At 31.5% G+C, this 21,491-nt stretch overlaps 2 long non-coding RNA genes across 13 annotated transcripts; one reads left to right on the top strand and one right to left on the bottom strand.

Moving 5' to 3' along the window:
- Window positions 1–39: 39 nt before the first annotated feature.
- Window positions 40–21,339, bottom strand: LOC127070112 (uncharacterized). Of its 12 annotated transcripts, none has more exons than XR_007784158.1 (9): window positions 20,765–21,335; window positions 16,072–16,390; window positions 15,808–15,982; window positions 15,541–15,724; window positions 7,644–15,463; window positions 7,226–7,523; window positions 5,726–7,159; window positions 5,217–5,586; window positions 40–748 (listed from the first exon to the last, which is right to left on the bottom strand). It is a non-coding gene; the product is annotated as an uncharacterized LOC127070112 (long non-coding RNA). The 12 variants fall into 12 exon arrangements; XR_007784159.1 differs by lacking the exon at window positions 40–748 and adding an exon at window positions 16,646–17,532 and having other exon boundaries at window positions 2,995–5,586; window positions 20,765–21,339; XR_007784160.1 differs by lacking the exon at window positions 40–748 and having other exon boundaries at window positions 2,995–5,586; window positions 7,644–15,158; window positions 15,214–15,463; window positions 20,765–21,336.
- Window positions 726–2,641, top strand: LOC127070154 (uncharacterized). Its single transcript, XR_007784250.1, has 3 exons — window positions 726–1,477; window positions 1,615–1,937; window positions 2,032–2,641. It is a non-coding gene; the product is annotated as an uncharacterized LOC127070154 (long non-coding RNA).
- Window positions 21,340–21,491: the final 152 nt, after the last annotated feature.

Genomic DNA, 21,491 nt, shown 5'->3' with positions numbered 1-21,491 from the left:
GAATTTAAAGAACTGTATACCGAAGGAGGGCTAATTTCATGAAAAGGCTCTCTTTCTACACCATTTATAACTTATGTGTTGATATAATAATAATAACATTAATAAGTATAATGAATCTCTATTGTACTGGGGCAATTATTATATCAATGTTAGATTATATATGCGCTTATTGAGAATTTGAAACATTCAGTTAATATATTCGGAAAATACGAATATCATGTTACTAGAAATAGAATATAATCTCTGTTATACTCAGTTGTACGAAATAAGAAATAAAAGATTAGAGAAATATAATATTTCGCTTGGAACTAATTAGTAAGGAACATAGTATAAGAAATATTGCATAACTAGAAGTAAAATTAGATAATTTTTTAAATTCTCCAATCGGGAGTAAATTTTTAGGGAAATGTAGACGTTTCTATATCAGAACTAAATCAGTGGTAAAGTAAAGTAAAAGACTTAACAGGGTAATTAAATCATCCATCTAAGGAGATTTCTAAATTATACAGGTAATCGTATTATCCAAATGTCTGCTTGGTTTGATGAGAGGAAAACAAATGAAATAATATCTTTCTCATTTTCAAGATACGAGAGGAATCATAGGCACACACGCCCATAGCATCGCCCAATCATCCCATCTGCTTTAATACGATCCCGCACGCGCAAAAGTACGCACACGAATGGAGAGAGACCATAATAATTGTACAGTATGAAGGTATTTAACGATAAGTTTGGGAGAACGTTTCACCTGCAAATCATTTACGTCGAATCAATCGTTATAAATAAAGACAGATGTGTAAAAAAGAGATTGTTATCTTAAGTAATAGAAAAAGAACAGAAAATAATTTTACAAGAAAAATTGTGAAACAATGTTCTTTGCACCAAATTAATTCTTATTGATAAATATTCTTAACGACAAAAATAGGAAAAAACATATTTGCCAACTTTCAGAATTTTTTAATTAGTATCTAATTTCAAATTGTAAAGATAAGGAGGGGAAAAAGAAACGAAAGTAATTCATTTCCTCGTAGCTTATAACCATCTTGATTCTTTCCATATATTGATTAATCTACCCCAATTGTAACAACCCTGTGCAGAGGGCGCCCTCGTGGTCGCTCGGTTAACAACCCCAAGCGATGTGCGCTGTACATATACCGCCGTTCGGCGGACGGCGAATAAGCTGCATGTCATTCCTTCGGTGGTTATCGAACTAGTAATACGCGAGCGAGTGTGGTACAACAAATATTCGTTCGTGCATACTTCATACGTTTCAGAGATCCGTTATACAAGTAATTCAGGCGGTGGAAACAATTTCTTCATTCTTACTAGTCATTTGCTTATACTATCAATGTAAAGTAAATTTGTTGGTAGTCATGAGTTTTTGATTTATTATAAAATTTCAAGTATACCTTATGGAAATGAAAGTATTTTCGTGATCAATACTATCTAAACTATTGTTTGCTGCATTTCGGAAAAGGTACTTTATATCGCTTAAAAGGATGTAGCAAAATTTATTTTTGAGTTAGATGAACTATTGCAATTATATGCAATTAGATGAACAATTGAATGGCTACCGTAAGTCTTAAATAATCTACGAATTTTATATTGTTTCAGAAATATACTAAACTAACCGAAGATGAAAGCAGTTCCAATAGCTTGGATGTATTGCAAAGGAGCCGAACTGACTTATATTTGAATTGTAATTCCAAAGAAGAACAACGCTCCACCAGATAATAAAACATTGCACATCCGAAGTGAAACACATTTCCGTTGACACTTTCTGTTCCTCCGTACATCCGACGATACGTCTTACATGGATAGTACAAATGCCAGACCATCAACGAGATTAATATATGGAAACATTTTCCTTTTTACATTTATGTTTAAATGGAAAATCAATCAATGCTGTGTTTATTTAATGGTAAGATGTTTTAGAGGTAAGATAAATTTTTTATTCTAAAATGTAATGTGGAATGTAAAATCTATATCATATCTATTTATTTTATAATAATTTATTGAATATTTTCGTAGATTATATGCAGTCGAAGAAAGTATTATTATTTATAAGTGAATTTATCTCAAATATTCTAAATGGTATGAATCCCAAATTGGAGTAATTATCCGGTAACTTCTATAATATGGAAATGGAATTTTCTAATAAATCTTATACAAATATAGTGCTAAATTTAAAGAATATTAATGGAATAATAGAATGATCAGTGATAAAGGGTGTTTCAATCGTTTCTCTTATTTGTAAAGCTGTTGTTTGGCACGTATGATAGCTAGGGATTATTTCGCGTATGAGACGCACTTGCGTATTACTGGGTCGAAAATCACGGAAGGAATGACTTAACCTAGTTTTATTAGTCCCATGTTAGCAGGATAGAAGACCAAGCTTCGTAAAATCTAATTCCCTAACTAGAACGCATGGGGATAAATAATTTCCCCTCTCCTATAGTTATGTAATTATATGTATATATATTCTATGTTCACGCGAAATGATCTGTGTAATATATCTTGGAATTTCCTAATGAGAATCTTACAATAATTCGTCTATTTTTTAATTGAAATAATCATATAAAACTGTAATTATTTATGATATAATTAACTATTATAATAATAATTATTGTAATTATCAAGACTAATTAATCGAATATTCATATAGGAAATTCGTACTGTTACTTCTTTCGTAAGTCTACCTTATACTTACTAGTTATATTTAATAGATTAAATGTTTATTTATTGGAAAAGAGATTGGATTACAATCTCGCTAAGTAGATACATGTCGAAGAACTTTAAACGGAAATGAAAGTAGCAAATTTTCTTACTGTAAATAAGAAATTATTCTTCGAAGAAAATGTACATTGGATTAAATTTTTTTCGAATTTAAGTTTACCGTAATATATCGAAGTAAAGAACGAACATTTTCTTATAAAGACAAATACATGGCAGTATACACTCCTTAAATGGGGATTATATGGAAGTTTATCTCAATTAGCTGTTATACTACATTTATATACACATACTATGTGTGCTTAATGAGTACCGTAACTTCATAATACATATCATAATACTTTCGCTATAATTTGATATATTTCAATCGTATAACTACCGAAAATAAATAAGATGAAGCCTTTTAAATGCTACAGCAACTATTCCTAAACGCAACAAAATAATAATTAAAATGCTATGAATCAAGAGAATCAATTTCATTTCTATGATATAGAAATGAAATTTTCTACTGAATCTAATCGTGTTTAAACCGTTAGTATTATTTGTAAAGCTGTTCTTTGGTACGTATGACAACTAGGGATTATTTCGCGTATGAGACACACTTGCTGGGTCGGAAAATCCCATGTCGTCACGTTAGAAGACCAAGCATTCTAGATTCTAATCCTCTAACTAGAACGCATGGGGATAAATATTTCCCCTCTCCTATAGTTACGTAATTATATTTGTATCTTTATGTAAATATTGTACTCTATGTCTTTCGTTACATTTATGGTTTCCTAATATTACCTTCCCCTCTTTCCCGTGTTTCCCCACCGAGAGAACCACTGAGTTAGTTAATAAAGAAATGGTCAAATAAACAAATTATATAAAAAGTATATCAGTCGATTTTACGAAGAAGTTCGTTCACAATGGTCTGAAAGCTTCTTTCAACCACTTAAAGAGAGTTTATACAATTTGAGACTACCAAGCTTTTAATTACCCATTTCTTTTTCATTAAGAGAATGGCAAAATTTCCAAACATGAGTTAGTTTCGTGTCATAAGTAATATCGAAGGAGAATTTTGGATTCAAGACAAATATTAATACAGACATGTTAGAAAAAAAAATATTAATCGGGAAAAAATATAAAAAATATAAAACGACAGCAGTAATACTGATGTCATGTAATAATAAAACGGAAAGACCTCACACATAATGCGAGGGATGATAATGTTGGAAAAGAATTGATTCAACATTTATCGCACATATCATAGAAAATTATAATGGACAAAACTGTGATTTTTTTTTGCAAAACTATATGATCCTCCTTGTCTACAAATTTCCTTGTTAATGGGTATCGATCGGCATTTAACGATTTGCTCGTTGAGGATTACCTTCTCTCCTACCTTTCGTCCAGCACCATCATATTGAACGATTTATTACTACCTCTCTCCGTGCCCATGCGCGTTTACGTGCTCCAGTCAAGTGGACGGAAATGAGTGTGCGTGTTGCGTACATCTCCACTCATATTTTGAAAACAAGGATGGTATTTTTTCATTAGTTCTCCTCTCATCAAACCAAGCAGAATGCGATAATACGATTAGCGGTATAACTCAATTATCTATTTAGCTGTATGATTTAATTTGTCTTTTGCTGATCGATATACCACGGCTGATATGATTCTTCCATATGAACGGGTAAATTGTTCTAGAAAGTTACTCCCTGTTGGAGAATGCAAAACAATAATCCCATTATACTTCTAATTACCTAATATTTCGTATATCATGTTCCAAATCAATTGGTTCCTAAGAATATAGGCTATTGCTATATTCAAGCAAGCGTGCTATCAAACAATGAAGCTAAATAGGCAACTGAATAATACAGCCAATCTCCTATTGTTCGCTTGGTCTGATGACAGGAAAATAAATGAAAAAATACTTTCCTTATTGTCAAAATAAGACAGGAGTTCTACGTACACACGCACACTCAATGCCAACCACTCGACCTTACGCGGATAGACGCGCACCAGAGCACACGTACATGGAGAGAGATAATGGAGAAAGGTTTAAACGAAGGTACTTGACGATAAATATGGGAGAACGTATTACGGACATCCACTATAACGAAATTCCTTTCATAACATACTAAATGGGTAATTAGCGCTACGCACCCAATTATTTCGTCCAAATTTCAATATTTAAGAAAAACGCTAATTAAATATTACGAATATCTTTTAAGTATATGTTGCGAATGTTACGGCAAACAGTTTGAAATATAGAATTCAATACTTCTCCCATTTAATTATTTCGAATTGTTACTTAATTTAAATCGATGGAATAACAATGACGTGACGTGGACTTTCTATTTCACGTTTACTTTAAAAGTATTCCCCTGCTAATGGTATTACTTTGAAAAAAGATGAATCTTTTGATCGTCCCTGTCTGTTCAATTATTTTGTATTATAAACCTCCCTCAGTTTAATTTTAATTCCCCTTTGACCCTTACCTCGCATGGAACGTCGGACGGCTCTTCGACAAAGCTTTTTGAACACAATCGCTTATACCCTCCAGCTAAAGCCGCTCATAGTTAGATGCTTTGAAAAAGGTAAGTCCTTCCCATTTCCTCGTACCCTTGTTCCAAGCTTCATAAAACATTGCCATATTGGGCTTTAGAAACTTCGTCGTCAAGCACGTATGTCTTTTCTTCTTTTTCCTCTTCCTAGGTATTCACAATCACATAATGCATACATGGACAATAGCTAATGATATTCCTTCCTTTGTTAGAATTTTCAATTGTCTCTTGAAACATGCTTCTGCTTCAATATGCTTCAATAATGCTAATCAACAGAAATATTCTCGTTGCCAAGATAAAATCTCTGTAAAAATTCAATAAGTTATTATAAAATATACCTATGATACAGATTTTATATTCCATATTACACTTTAAAATAAAAAATTTATATATTATCTCTAAAATATCTTAACATTCGATAAAGACAGCACTGATTGATTTACCATTTAAATATAAGTCTGAAGAGGTAAACGTTTCCATTTCCTACGCTCGTTGACTTTCGGACATTTCTACTAGCCAAGTAAAACGAATCGTCGGATGTGAGGAAGAACAGGAAGTACCAATTGAAGAGTGTATCATTTTGGATGTCAAATGTTTAATGATCACATTGGGCTTAGTTGAAATCTATATATCTTCTTTGGACGTAATTAGAATCCAGATATCGTTCAATACGGATCCTCTGCAATACTTCCCAGAAATTGGAATTGCTTTTGCCTTAGGTTAGTCTCGTATACCTCTGACATAATTTAAATTTCGTAAATTAGTTAAGACTTAGGATAGACGTTCAATTGTTCACTTAAATTATGCAGTCATCAAAGGCAAATCGGGTTACGCCCATTTAAGACAGATATAGCATCCTCTCAGAAAAGCAACAAAATAATAATTAGGATGGCATAGATTACGTTAATTTCATTACCACAATAGAACTGAAATTTGATAATAAATTATATACTAATGACTACTGATAAATTTACTTTATATCGATAACGAACAAAAGACTAGTGAGAATGAAGGAATTGTTAGTACTGTTTGAACTGCTTGTAAGTTTCTTTTGAGACGTAAGAAATATATACGCGATCATTCTATCATTTACTTGCGTATTACTCCTTCAAAAATTATTGAGAAGATGACTTCTGCGGGAGAGTTTCTTCCGCAAATCGCCATCTTGGATGACCTAGCTAATTTCCGAGGCGTGGCTCGGTGGAAAGAGATTTACATTCTATGCAGTTAATCAATACCACGTATTATGTCAAAGAAAGAGCCGAAATGTCGTGGGTGGGAAGTAAGTAAGCAAAACTTCTCAATGATACTCCCATTAACTGGAGAAATTATTTTCCTTTTTTGTTTCTGGTCTTTTCTTTGTTTCATACCTTCTGTTCTTTACAATTTGCAACTAGAAATTAACTAAAGAATTTTGATAATCGACTATTAATATTTTTCCCAGTTTTATCGTTTAAAATATTTAAAAATACATATTAATGTCCAGCAAGAAATATTGCTTGAAAATTTGTTTCGTAATATTATCTTCTGTTTTATTTGTATTATTCAAGTTAACAAGCTTCTCTCTTTCTTTATTACATAGTGAAAAAGAATATAGATTTACATAAAAACATTGATTATATTTATGTTTCTTTTCGCGTTATTCTTGGGATGCGTTTTAGGCCAGTCAATCAAAACTCCTTATTCCGCGGTCAAACGTTCCTCAAGAGATTGGTGTGGGGGGAGACAGGTTTGTGGACCAATCTGTTTCAATTCGACTGACTGTTCCCATTTCCTATTGACTCCCATATCTAATGATCCACTTTACACTACTGTATATTGTGATAAACGCTTCTGCTTCGATTAATTCATCGCACCGTATTAAGAGTTAATATTAACTGAAAAGGAATTAATTTTATCGTTGAAATTTTCTCATAACAAAAATATCTTGTGAGCGTTATTACCCAAATTTGTAATTTCCATCTGTCAAACGTCGGCCGAAAATGTTATTTATGCAAACAATAGTTTTTTCCGATTTCTTTTTTCCATAATAAAAATTTGTATAATCGGCGAAGTGATCAGCATGAGAAGTATCTAATCGTCCTTTGAAATTTTCAGTTTTTCGTTACATTTCATCGACAGTGCAGGATACTTCACATTATAGGCCCAATTTTAAAAAGTGGGGAAAAAAATACATATCCATATATCTCATGCATGTAGAGCACACAATGAATTAGAGATAGGTCGGAGATATTTTATTATCTAAAATTCTCAACGTCTTTCAAAATTTTTCTAGTGCTTCTAAGGATTACTATAAATGATCATGCAGGAATCAATAGCAAGACATTTCCTTTTGAAACATCGTTCTTGTCTTTAACTTACTCCTAATACCTTCTTTTATACCGTGCTCGTTAGGTAATCGATAATAACCAGAAAGAGATATAGGAAGAAAACATTTTTAATGGTCATGACGACGAACCGTCCCGATTCCCATGTTGTATTGTTTCATAAAGCTACGTTCGAACGGTGGTAGGAGGCTAGGAAATATCTCGCTGCAAAGGATCCGAGGTTAAGCTGCTTCGGTAAGAGGATATAATCGATTGCGTTCAGAAAGTTTGTCCATGAGATGTCCGACGGTACACGCAGATAGTGGATCAAAGGTGAATGTTTTCTCTATTGGGGAAATATTCCTGCGTAGAAAAGAAGATTTCATTCCGGAATCCTCTTTCATTCCAACTTGTTCCATCTTCAGAAGTATGCAACGCTGTCGAGAAGGGAAAATAAGGATCTCTAATAACGTTGACCGTGTCTTTGAATATCGAACTAATGTTAATTTGGATAGCAATTGACTAGAAAATTATATGTACCGTAATAATGTTTATTTCAATGCCGTTCGGGTGATTGGGAACGATAAAGAAAATATCAGGACGATTCACAAGGATTCCAAAAAGTAAGTTCTGCTAATCAATGTTGAAGAAAAAGGAAAAGAAAATGGAAATTTAGGAGATGAAGAAGCGGAAAGTGAGGATAAAGATGAGTCACATTTCAACTTAGGTCGAATTTCTTGGAAAATAATGTCGATAATGATAATGTCAATATATCAAAGTGAATATTCGAGCACCTTTAAATTGCTCTGTCCGCATATTTCATAGTTATTGGAATTAAACGATTTACGAGGTGGTACTGAAAAAAAGTGATCCCTAAAAAATTTCGATCTCTGATATTTTATTTTTATTAAACATACTTCAGAATCTTCCGAAGATATTAAAATCGATCGACTAATCTTTTAATATACTTTTTAAGATTCCTAACTATTTATCACAATATTTGAGTTTATATTCAGAATTTTATTTCTATCAGAAAAATACGTCAATATCTCTTTCAAACTCTCTGAAACAGACTTTCGCTTCAAGCAAGCGGAAGGTATGATAATTACAAAAAGAAAACTAATACGATTATTTACGAAAACATACGATACCGTTTCGATTGATTATATGTATATCTCGAAGATGCTCCATTTGTCTCTTTGTACTCCCGTTCTCATTGCATCATGTATCTCTATTCTAATTGATTAACTGACCGAAAAGCCAGCAATTCAACTAGTATCAGCCGAGAAAATCAACCCACCTGTTAGACTCATCAATAGGTAGTTTTAGAGTCAATAGGGAGAGCAAACACGGTGTAACATCATGGAAGAGGCAAGAGCTGCACTACGGTCGGCTCTATATACGATCATACGATTAAATCGTAAAAATGTATGAACAAACATACCATAAATCCGGTAACTCTAATTTTCTTTTCTTTTCTGTTCAATATTATACAATAACATTTCGAAGAAGAATTGCACAGTTTGAAATATAGTGTGAAATAATAATCAAAAGCTATACAACTTTCTATCGTATCTTATAAAACGGTATATCCTAGTATGAAACACGAAATTATGTAATAAGATCTGTATTGTAGAGTCTCGAATATAGATCATATATATGTAGATAGAAATTATGCGTTAAATATGCAGTGTACGGTTATCTCACCGTGTCATCGTTATACCGTCAGTTTATATTATTATTCAACATAATTAACAGAGAAAAAATGTTTGGTTCAATATTCCATATTGTTTGTCAGAATATTCACGTCATTTATTAAACATAATGTGTATTGGACGTCTATCAGAAATATAAGTATTTGGGCGAGTTAATTTATTACGTAGCGGAAATACCTTTCGATTGGAATTTAATGAAAATGCATGTACACATTGCGTTCTTCTATACGTACCGTTAAGTACCTTCGGCTTAAACGATTTGTTATTACCCCTCTTCATGCACCAGTGCTCTTGTGTTCACTCATGCGCACTAGTCCATGTGGGCGGGAATACGTGCGCGAACTGGGAGCGTGCGTTCGTATATCTCCTCCATTATTTGGATAAGAAGGAATGTATTTTTTCATTTGTTTTCCTCTCATCAAAGGAAGCAAACAATTCGATAATAGCATTGTATTATCAGTGTAATTCAATTACCCCTTTAGCAGTATTAATTAGTTTGCAGATCGATGAATAACGACTAATTTAGTTCTTTCATACGAACGAATACTTTTTCCGAAAAATGTATTTCCCACTGGAAAATTTCAAGGAATGATCCAATTATGCTTCGTTATATCACATACTTCGTATATTATGTTCCAAACTAAATAGTTCCACGGAAAATATTATCTTTCTGGATTCGTTCCTTTCTCCTTACCTATAACCGAGTATAGCAACGAAATCATTATATTTCTAGTAATATAATATTTCTTATTTACTTAGTATTTTTCTAATATTTTACTCGAATGGTTAAATATCTCAATAAGCCTACTTATAATAATCATTTATATTATACTTCCCCGAGAATAGTAAAGATCTGTAATACTTCTTTCTATTCATCGTTATTCCATGAACCGATCCGTATTGCGCAAAATATAATTTATAAATATCGTAGAAAAGCAGCTTTTGCATGAGATTGCCATTCCTTTTAAATACAGTATTTTGAGTTCTACTTTCTTATTAAGGTCATGAATGGTTCTTGATAAGGTCGTCGAAGAAAATAAATAAATATGTTTAATTGAATGCTAAAGAAAATTTCCTCCTCGGAAATAAGATTAACACAATTCGATTTTTACAATGTGAAATGTTCGAAAAGATAAGTGTATGGAGAATGAAGAATAGAGGAATTAAATGGAAAAAAAACATTCAAAAGGAATAAAGAAAGATAGAAGCAAACAGAAACATTCCCTTTACGGTAAGATCGATCCAAAATTATTGGTAACATAGTGATAAAGTTATGGGAGATGACATATCTTATCAATTTATGAAGAATAGTTGGAACCAAAATAAATGGTGGAGAAGAAAAACCATGGTGATTCGATACTTGAAGTTATGACATTTTTCAATGGCAGTAGAAGCTGTTTATTATAAATCAATTCGTCTAAGCAAGTTTCTGAGAGATCAAGAAGGAGGAGATCCAGAATAAAATATAAGTTTAAAACCTACGATATTGGGATATATCATCTATATCATTTTTTACAACATGCTGTCGATAACATAAATCATATTTGAATTTTTTTTATTCCGATCTATCAATCTCAATGCATTAGTTAGGGCTAATTGTTTCTATTCATCCAGTCTTATAGGACATAATTATTAACGGACTGAAATAAAACTAATTTCACTACTCCTTCGTAAGTTCATTACATTTTGTTTAAAATTACTTTAGCGATAAACTTATATATTTTTTCTTGTATATGTTACGTTAATAAAAGGAATCTTCTTTATTTTTACATATACCATCTCTATATACATATATACATATATATATATATATATATATATATATATATATATATCACTATGTACTAAAATCTAATAACATTTATTTTCTTATTTATTTATATATTCGTCCACATATTGATGAAGTATCTATATCTATTTGTGAATTATCAGGCATATGATTTAAAATATAATAATAAAGCAAATTAAAAGATAAAATGTAATCAAACCAAAAATTTATATAAAAAAAAGAAGATATTAAGAAAAAAAGCGGAGGAATATACATCTGAAAAGTGTACCATCCGATATCGATTTCATATTTTCATATATTTGCCTTGTATGGATATGTGTAAACTCGGCTGCAGATAAATGTTTCGTCCCTCTTTTTTTAACGATTTTTTGTTTAAATTTATTAATAAGGAGAAGATTAAAAAATAAATTTAAAGTAATTCAAGAAAAATTAAAATTAAGTACATATATTCTTATATGATACTATATAAGAGAATGTTTCTATAATTTCAATTCACATTATTAATTCTCCTGAAAACGGATAATAAATAAATAATTCGTATAAATCACATTTCAATATAGGTCTTTGGAGAGAGATAATAATAATAGATTCAGTATGAAGGTATTTGACGATAAGTATGGGAGAACGTATCATGCACCTGCAAATCATTATACCTCGAAACATTCATTAACATGAGAATTCGTGCTATGCAGCAAATTAATTGGTCCAAATCCCTATATTACTAAAGATGTATATTAAATATTATGAATATTATTTAAGTCCGTGTCGTGAATATTGTGATAACCAATTTGGAACCATGATTTTAACGTTTCTTCTCTCTTGAATTATACTAAAAAATTATTAAAACTGGTATAACTTTGACATGGTCACGCGAACGTACATTGAATATTCGACGCATAATTTAAAAGTATTCCCTGGCTAAAACTAATATCCCGAACAACGGCGAAGCTATTGATCGTCCTTACGTGTTGAATCATTTTGCAAAATATACCTCACTCACGTGCATTTCAAGTTTTTTTGATCCATGTTCCGCATGCAACGCCGGATGACCCTGCAATAAATCTATCTATCGTTACATTAATATTCATCAAGAAATTCATTTCCAAATCCAATTATGCCTTTCCGAGTCGTTCAATCGCGTAATAGGAAATTTTGATTGTCTTACGTAAATGGTGTCCAAATAAAATACGTAAAAGAGATGAAGTTGATATTAGGAAAGAAAAGTGACAAATGATTTTCTCGTAATCCATATTCTTTCCTATTGCGTTATAAAAAAAGACAGATGTGTAAGAAAGTGATGGTTATCTTAAATAATAGAAAAAGAACAGAAAGTAAAATTACAAAAAAAATTGTCCATCAATATTGTTTGCTCGAAATTAACACTTAAAGATAAATCTTTTTAACGACAAATACAGGCAGAAACATATTAGTCAATTTTCAGAATTCTGTAATTAATTTCTAATTTGAAATTGTAAAGAGAAGGAGGGGAAAAAAGATACGAAAGAAATTCATTTCCTGGTAGCGTATGACCATCTTGGTTCTTTGGATATATTTATTAATCTACGTCAAGTGTAATAATCCTGTGCAGAGGGCGCCATAGTGTTCGATCGATCAGCAAATCAAGGGACTGGGCGGGGTATAATACCGCCGTTCGGCGGACGGCGATGAATCTGTTCATTCATGTTCATCTCATTCCTTCGGTGCTTGTCGAACTAGTAATACGCCAGCGAGTGTGGTACAACAAATATTCGTTCGTGCATACTTCATACGTCCCAGGGATCAGTTATATAAGTAATTCAGGCGGTTGAAGCAATTTCTTCATTCTTACTAGTCATTTGTTTAAGCTATCAATATAAGGTAAATTTGTTAGTAATGATTACTTCGTGATTTATTATAAAATTTCAATTTTGTATTATGGAAATGAAATTGATTTTCGTGATTAATAATATCTAAATTATTGTTTGTTGCCTTTCGGAAAAGTTACTTTATATCACTTAAATGGCTGTAACAACATTTATTTTCCTAAACAATACAATTAGATGAACAATTGAATGGCTTCCGTAAGTCTTAACTAATCTACGAATCTTATTTTGTTTCAGAGATATATTAAACCAACCGAAGACGAAAGCAGTTCCAATAGTCTCAATGTATTGCAAAGGAGCCGAATTCACTTATATTTGAATTGCAATTCCAAAGTAGATACGAAAAGTTCAACTACGCTCCACCATTGCACATCCAAAGTGAAACACATTTGCATTGACACTTTCTGTTCTTCCGTACATCCGACGATACGCTCTATATGGATAATTCAAATCAAGCCAGACCATCAACGAGATTAATTTACGAAAACATTTTCCTTTTTACATTTATGTTTAAATGTAAAATCAATCAATGCTGTATTTATTGAATGGTAAGATATTTTAGAGATAAGATATATTTTTTATTCTAAAATGTAATGTGGAATATGAAATCTATATCATATCTATATATCTTATAATAATTTATTAATATTTTCGTAGATTATATGCAGCCGAAGAAAGTATTTTTATTTATAAGTGAACTTATCACCAATATTCCAAATGGTAGGAAACCCAAAGTGGAGTACTTATCCGGTAACTTCTATAATATAGCAATGAAATTTTCTAATAAATCTTATACAAATGGCTACTGCTGAATTTAAAGTATATTGATACAATAATAGAATGACTAGTGATAATGGTGTTTCAATGGTTTTTATTACTTATAAAGCTCGTCTTTCGGACGTATGAGAGCTAGGGATTATTTCGCGTATAACATATACTTGCGTATTACTGGGTCGAAAATCACGGAAGGAATGACTTCCCCTGGTTAAATTAATCCCACGTCATCTCGTTAGAAGACCAAGATTCCTAGATTTTAATTTTCTAGTTTGGGGATGAAAAATTTCCCCTCTCCTGTAACTATGTTGTTATATTTTTATTTCCTTTATGCACTTGAAAAATTATGTCATAAAACTTGGAATCTTCTTACGAAATTGACAGTTATTTTTCTCTTTTTTAATTGCAATATGCACATAAAACTGTAATTATTTATAATATAATTAATTATTATTAACGATTTCTGTATTAATAATTTCAAATTATTTTAATAATAATATCAAAAATAATAATTATTGTAATTATCAACATTAATTTTTAGAAAGTAATCGTAATATCATATACGAAATATGTAATGTATCATCTTTCGTAAGTTCAAGTTGTACTCAAAAATAGTGTTCTAATATTATTTGGTATTACTGATATTACAATTTTCGAACTATGTACTTCGTATTGTAAAATATTGTGTTGTAAAACAATTTTTTCGTAGGAAGTTACATCTACTTCCATTTTCCTTAAAAACATTTCCTTCAAATATCGCCTTCTTATCTTGTAAACATATATATGTTGCTTAAGTTATCCTAGAATTCATTTCCATTATTGCACGATAATAGAAAAAATGTATTCGGAGAAAATCTCTTCTCATATTTCTTTATTTCCCCATCTCACTATCGTCTGTTTCACGTATTTCCTCTTCGAGAGAACCACACAGTTAGTGAGTGATTTGGGCGGATCGAGTGTTTGCACTGCTACTGTTTGGGAAATCCGTGTTTCACTGATGTTTCCTATTGAAATTGTGCTGTTAGCTCGGGAAAACATAAATTTTGCGTTAAATATTCGGGGTACGTTCATCTCACCGTGTGTATATATATAATATTTATGAAAAACGCTAATAAAATATTACGAATATTTTTTAACTACATGTCGTGAATATGATGACAAACAATTTGAAATATGGGATTCAACATTTCTCCTTTTTTAATTGTAGCGAACTGTTACTTAATTTAAATCGATGGAATAACGATGATGCGAACGTGGACTTTTTATTTCACGTATAATTTAAAAGTATACTCCTGCTATCGTTATTATTTCCAAAAATGTTGAATCTTTTATTCGTCCCTGTATGTTGAATTATTTTGTATGATAAACCTCCCTCAGTTTCATTTCCATTCCCCTTCGATCCATGACCCGCATGGAACATCGTACGATCCCTTAAAAAATCATTCTACGTACAATCACGTATACCCTCCAACTAAAGCCGCTTACGTTTGGATCCTTTGGGAGAAGTAAATCCCTCCCATTTCCTCGTACTACCTTCCGACGCTTTATAAACTAACGCCCTAATGGTCTTTCCAAACTTCGTCGTCAAGCACAAATGTTTTTTCTTCTTTTTCTTCTTCCTAGGTATTCCCAATCACATAATGCATATATGAACTATCGCTAACGATGTTCCTTCCTTGGTTAAAATTCTATCTGCATCTTGAACCGCTCTTCTAATTTCACGATCCAATGCGCTCTATTATAAAAGATGAAATTAATATAGAAAATTGGATAAGATACATGACAAGTTAATTATATCTGATCTCTTCGTACCTCGTTTATTAAAATTCAATATTGATGTCGATGGTTGCTAGAGTAATGCTCTACCAGTAGCAACATGTTTACTTCTATACGTCGGATAATTTGGTGCCTCTCTCATCAACTTGGGTTCCATATCATTTACAAGTTTTTTAATAAATTCGTGAGCAGAGTCAGCTACCTCCGCCCCTTTTACGATCTGACACATTAAATGACGAATGACATGTAACGCAAAATTCTATGAAAAAATATTGAAATTTTTATTCATATATTATTATTCACCTCCTCTCTTTCATCGAACATCTTGCTTCCCATATCAAATATTCTTCTTTACAAAGGTGAAAAATATATGGGTTCTTGAATTATACACATTAATATAATACATATATGACAGCTAGAGTTAAGTGACTTAATGTCCAACTCATTAATAGAAATATTATCGTCGCTATCATAAAATCTGCGTAAAAATTCAATAAATTATTATAAAACATCCCTATGATACAGATTTTATATTCGACAGTACATTTAAGAACAACAAATTTGTACCGTATCTCTAAAATTCGATAAACAAACCATTCACTGATCTTCCACTTAAATATAAGAAGAAAAAGGAACTTTTCATATCATAATCTGGTTGATTGCATTTGTACTATCCATGTAGGATTTATCGCCGGATATAAGGAAGAACAGGCCAAAGTAAATATGTTTCACTTCGGATATAGAATACTTCATTAACACGAGATAGTGAAATTTCATATATCTTCTTTGGAATTATAATTCAAATATCAGTCAACTCGGGCCTTTGTAATACTTGCAGGCTATTGGAACTTTTCCTGCCTCCGCCTTCGTTTCCTTTAGTATATCTCTGAAACAATTTAAAATTCGTAGATTAGTTCAGACTTACGATAGACATTCAATTGTTCATCTAATAGTATGCATATATAGTTATCGAAGGCAAATCGGATTACGCCATTTTAAGTGATGTAAAGTATCTTTTCCGAAAAGCAACAAACAATAATTAAGATGGTATTGATCACGAGAATCAGTTTTATTTCCATAATATATAATTGAAATTTTATAATAAATTACATACTAATGCCTACAGATAAATTCACCTTACATTGATAACAGAAACACAAGACTAGTGAAAACGAAGAAATTGTTTCCACCGCTTGAACTCCTTGTAAAACTACCCTTTGGAACGTATGAAGTACACACGTAACAAATATTTCTTGTACGACACTCGCTCACGTATTTCTAGTTCGACAAATTCCGAAGGAATGACGCACAGCTTTATCGCCATATTCTTACAGGCAATTCATACCCCACAAATCCCTTTGGGTAGTTTACCTAACGACCAGGAGGGAACCCTCTGCTACAGGGTTTTATGTAGGTTAATCAATATTTCCTATCATACGATTGAAAGAACCGAAAAGGTCATAAGCTCTGAGGAAATGAATTTCTCTATTGATATTTATTGATTCGATGAATAATTATTCTTTTTTTCTATGTTCTTCTTTCGTTCCTACTTTTCACAGTCTGAAATTAGAAGTTAACTAAAGAATTTTGAAAATTTCTTCCTGTTCTTGACGTTAAAAGTATATATCAATAAAAATTAATTTTGAGTAAAAAATATTGTTTGACAATTTTTTTCGTAATATTATTTTCTATTCTTCTTCTATTACTTAAGTTAACACTCTCTTTTTTTACATATCTCTCTTTTTTTATGACGTTGTAATGAAGATTGTATTCAGAGAAGACAATTTTTTTTTCGTAATATTATCTTTTTCTCTTTTACGTATTTCATTTGAACACGATTTATGTAAGTCGATTAAAATTTACTATTACGCGATCTAACGAGCCGAAAGAGCCTAGTGGGACATGGATTAAGGGGAAATTGATTTCTCGATGAATATTTTTCCCTTTTTAATTATCATATGGTATAATCGACTTTGGATATCTGCGTATTGCAACATGGTCTTTTGCTTCAACTTTATCGATCGCTCCCTACAAAAGATTAATACTGATTAAAAAAAAAATTAGTTTTCTTGTTGATATTATCTCATAATAAAAATATCTTGTGAACGTAATTATACATTTTTTGATTGCAATCTGTCAAAATCGACCAAAAATGCTTCTCATGCAAAAAATATTGTTTTCCCTATTTCTTTTGGTCATATTAAAAATAATATCATTGGTGAATTCATCATCATGAGAAGTATTTGCTTTTTCGTTATGATCCATTATATATTTCATTATGATCATTTCAAATTCTTCACCTGTCATGGAGTGCCAATCATTTAAATTTCGAAGTTGTCGGATGTTATCATCGGAAGCGTTGTGCATTAACATTTTTACTTTTTTGTTACAGTTCTTAGCCAGTGATATGACGCTTTATATTTTAACTCGAATATAAAAAAAGGAAGAAAAGAAAATATATATCCATATATCTTATGTTTGGATAATGAAATACATAGTATCGATCGGCAGTATTCAATTATCTAAAGTCATCAATAGTTTCCAAAATATTTTTAGAGCTTCCTTGTCATATTATCAATCGACGTGCTGGGTTTGAAAAGAAGGCTTTTTTCAAACCCAGCACGCTTCCTTTTCAAACATCGTCCTAGTCTTTACGTGAACCGTAGTATTGATTTCCACACCATCTTCATTATATGATCGAAATTAACCAGCAAGAAAAAAAACATTTATAAAGGCAGTGACAAAAATCCTTGACGAGGTTAATATGGCATTGTTTTATAAAGCTACATTCGAAGGGTTATAGGAGGAAAAGGAATATATCTTATTGAAAGTATCCAAACTTTAAGAATTTAAAAAAAGGCTTTATTTAGACGATGTAATCGAATGTGTTGAGAGATATTTGTCAAAGAACAGTTCGCTGTTGCAAACGGAATCTGGATTAAAATGGAATTGAAATGGTATTCAGAAAGGTTTATCTTTGAAAATGATTAATTCTGCATGTACGATTAAAAAATTCACCGTTTTTCGGGATATTAATGTTAGCCAGGGAACACTTTTAAATTATACGTCGAATATTCAGTGTACGTTTGCGTCATCATATCAACGTTATACCGGTTTAAATAATTATTTAAACCATTTGTTAAACTAATTATTAAAGCGATTGTCATAGTCAGTTTAAATAATTATTTAATATAATTGAAAAGAGGAGAATTGTTTAGTTCAATCTTCCAAATTGGTTATCATGATATTCACGATATGCACTTAAAGAATGTTTATAATATTTAATGTACGTGTTCAATAATATAGGAATTTCGACCAACTAATTTGCTTCCTATCTCGCATTCTCGTTTTAATGATTCATTCGAGGTATAATGATCTGCAGGTGCGTAATATTTTCCCCTATATATATCGTCAAGTACCTTCATATTGAACGTGTTATTATTATCTCTCTCCATCTGGGTGCGTACTTTTGCGCATGCGTGAGCTTATTCAAATGGACGGGATGATTGTGCGATTCTATGGGCGCGTGTGCGTATAACTTCTCGCGTGTCTCGAAAATATGCCAGGTATTTTTTCATTTGTTTTCCTCTAATCAAACCAAGCAGACATTTGGATAATACGATTACCTGTCTAATTTAGTTCTCTACTTAGATGCATGATTTAATTAACCTGTTATGTATTTTACAGAGCGATGTACCACGTAACTGATTCAGTTCTTATATAGGAACGTCCACATTTTCATAAAAATTTACTCCCGGTTGGAGAATTATAAAAATTATCAAATCATACGTCTAATTATTCAATATTCCGTATACTGTGTTCTTTATTAATTAATTCCAAGCACAACATTTTTTTTGATATCTTTTATTCCATTTGATTTCCCCTATCGATCACTCTTTATACTCATAAATTTCGATCATTTTACTTTGTAAGAATCGAATTATTTTGCTATTTACTAATCCACATTTATTCTTTTTTCGAGAACAGGACGTTGGCATTACATAGAAAATAAAACTCGGAAGATTATATTCAAAATGGAAGATAATCTCATGGAAAAGCTATCTTCTTACAACATTTTTATGATATGCTTTAAGTCGGATGGCTGATCGAATAACGATAGCTTGAACAAATTATAATAGATTTCTACTATGTCGATAAGTAATGACTAACCAAGTATTACGTCAGTGTTATCTGTGCGCTCTTTGAGAAGTTAAATCATTCCGATGATAAATTCGGAAAATTCAAATATTATGTTACGTAAAATATAATAAATCACTGCTATACACAGTTACACGTAGAAAGAAATAAACGATTGCAGAAATATAATATTTCCATAGGAACTAACTAGTTTATAACATAATATATCAAGTATTTGATAAGAAGAAGTACGATTGGATCATTCATTTAAGTTTTCCAATAAGAGGTAAATTTTTAGGAAAATGCAGTCGTTCGAATGAAAGAACTGAAACAGGCGTGGTACATCGGTCTGCAGAAGACTTAATTAAATGTGCAGGTAATTAGATAATGGATTTAAAATCTAATTGAGTTATACAGCCAGTCGTATCGTCCAATTGTCTGTATGGTTTGATAAGGGGAAAACAAATGAAAAAATATTTTTCCTATCTACAAAATCAGACTGGAAATATACGCTCAAAGGAGCGAGCACTCATTTCTTCCACTTGAACTGGCATATTCAAGCGCGCATAAGAGCACTCACGGATGGAGAGAAATAATAACGAATCGTTTAATTCGAAGGTACTCGACGATACATATGGGAAATTGTAATACGCAAATGCATTTTCATCAATTGCCTATTAAAACGTATTAACAAGAGAATGCTGGCTACGCAGTAAATGAATTTGTTGATATTACAATATTACTCTAAAACGTAAATTAATATTCTGAATATTTTTTAAGGGCACGATGCGAATGTTATGACAAACAATTAAGAAAATTAATTCAACATTTCTTCTACTTTCAATTTAATCGAATGTAAATGAAATATTATGAATATTTTCTCAGTACACGATACGAATGTTAGGACAAACAATTAAGAAAATTAATTCAACATTTCTTCTACTTTCAATTTAATCGAATGATTACTTAATTTAATTTGATGGAGTAACCATGACGAGGTGACGTAAACTTGGAACAAGTCGATAAATCTTTTGTACATCTACAGGTTTAATCATTCCAAAAGTTAAACCTATCTTAAATTCATTTCGGTATTTTTAAACGTGAACATAATATTTACAATCACCTTCGACTTCTTCATCCCCTGTATCACCTTTTTCTTCTTCTTCATCTTCGACATGGATTCGCAAATATTTTTTGGAATAAGTCGCCTTAATATTTTCTTTGCCGTTCCTAATCTCACTCATGGCATTGAAATAAATATTATTACGGTATATATAACTTTCTAACTAAATGCTATCCAAATTAACATTAGTTCGATATCCAAGAACACTGTTAACGTTAGGATTGATCTCCATTTTCCCTTTTCGACTGCTTTGAATTCTTCTGAGGGTGGAACAAGATGTAATCAAAAAAGATTCCGCGAAGAAATCTTCTTTCTTACAAAGGAATATACCCTCATTAAAGTAAAAATTTCACTTTGACTCACGATCCGCACGAACCATTGGATGTCCCTTCGAAGGACCTTTCCGGACTCAATCGATTATACCCTCTGACCGAAGCCGCTTACCTTTTGATCCTTTGAAAGGAGTATATTCCCTAGCCTCGTACCACCATTCGAGAGTAGCATAGTGAAACAGAACTATTTCGATTTCGAGAAAGTTCTTCGTTGTGACCATTATAAGTTTTGTCTTCCTATTTTTCTTTCTGTTTAATATCGAACATCTGACGAACACGTTATACAAGGTATTACGGATAAGTTAGAGTCACCGTCTTTATTTCAAAAGGAAATGCCTTGCTATTGTTTTCAGCATGATGATTTTTGTTATTCCCTAGAAACATTAAAAAAATTT

Source organism: Vespula vulgaris, chromosome 17, assembly GCF_905475345.1.
Source record: "Vespula vulgaris chromosome 17, iyVesVulg1.1, whole genome shotgun sequence".
NCBI lineage: Eukaryota > Metazoa > Arthropoda > Insecta > Hymenoptera > Vespidae > Vespula > Vespula vulgaris.
Note: the sequence above shows the minus strand (reverse complement) of the source record. Positions and strands in the feature narration are given on the sequence as shown.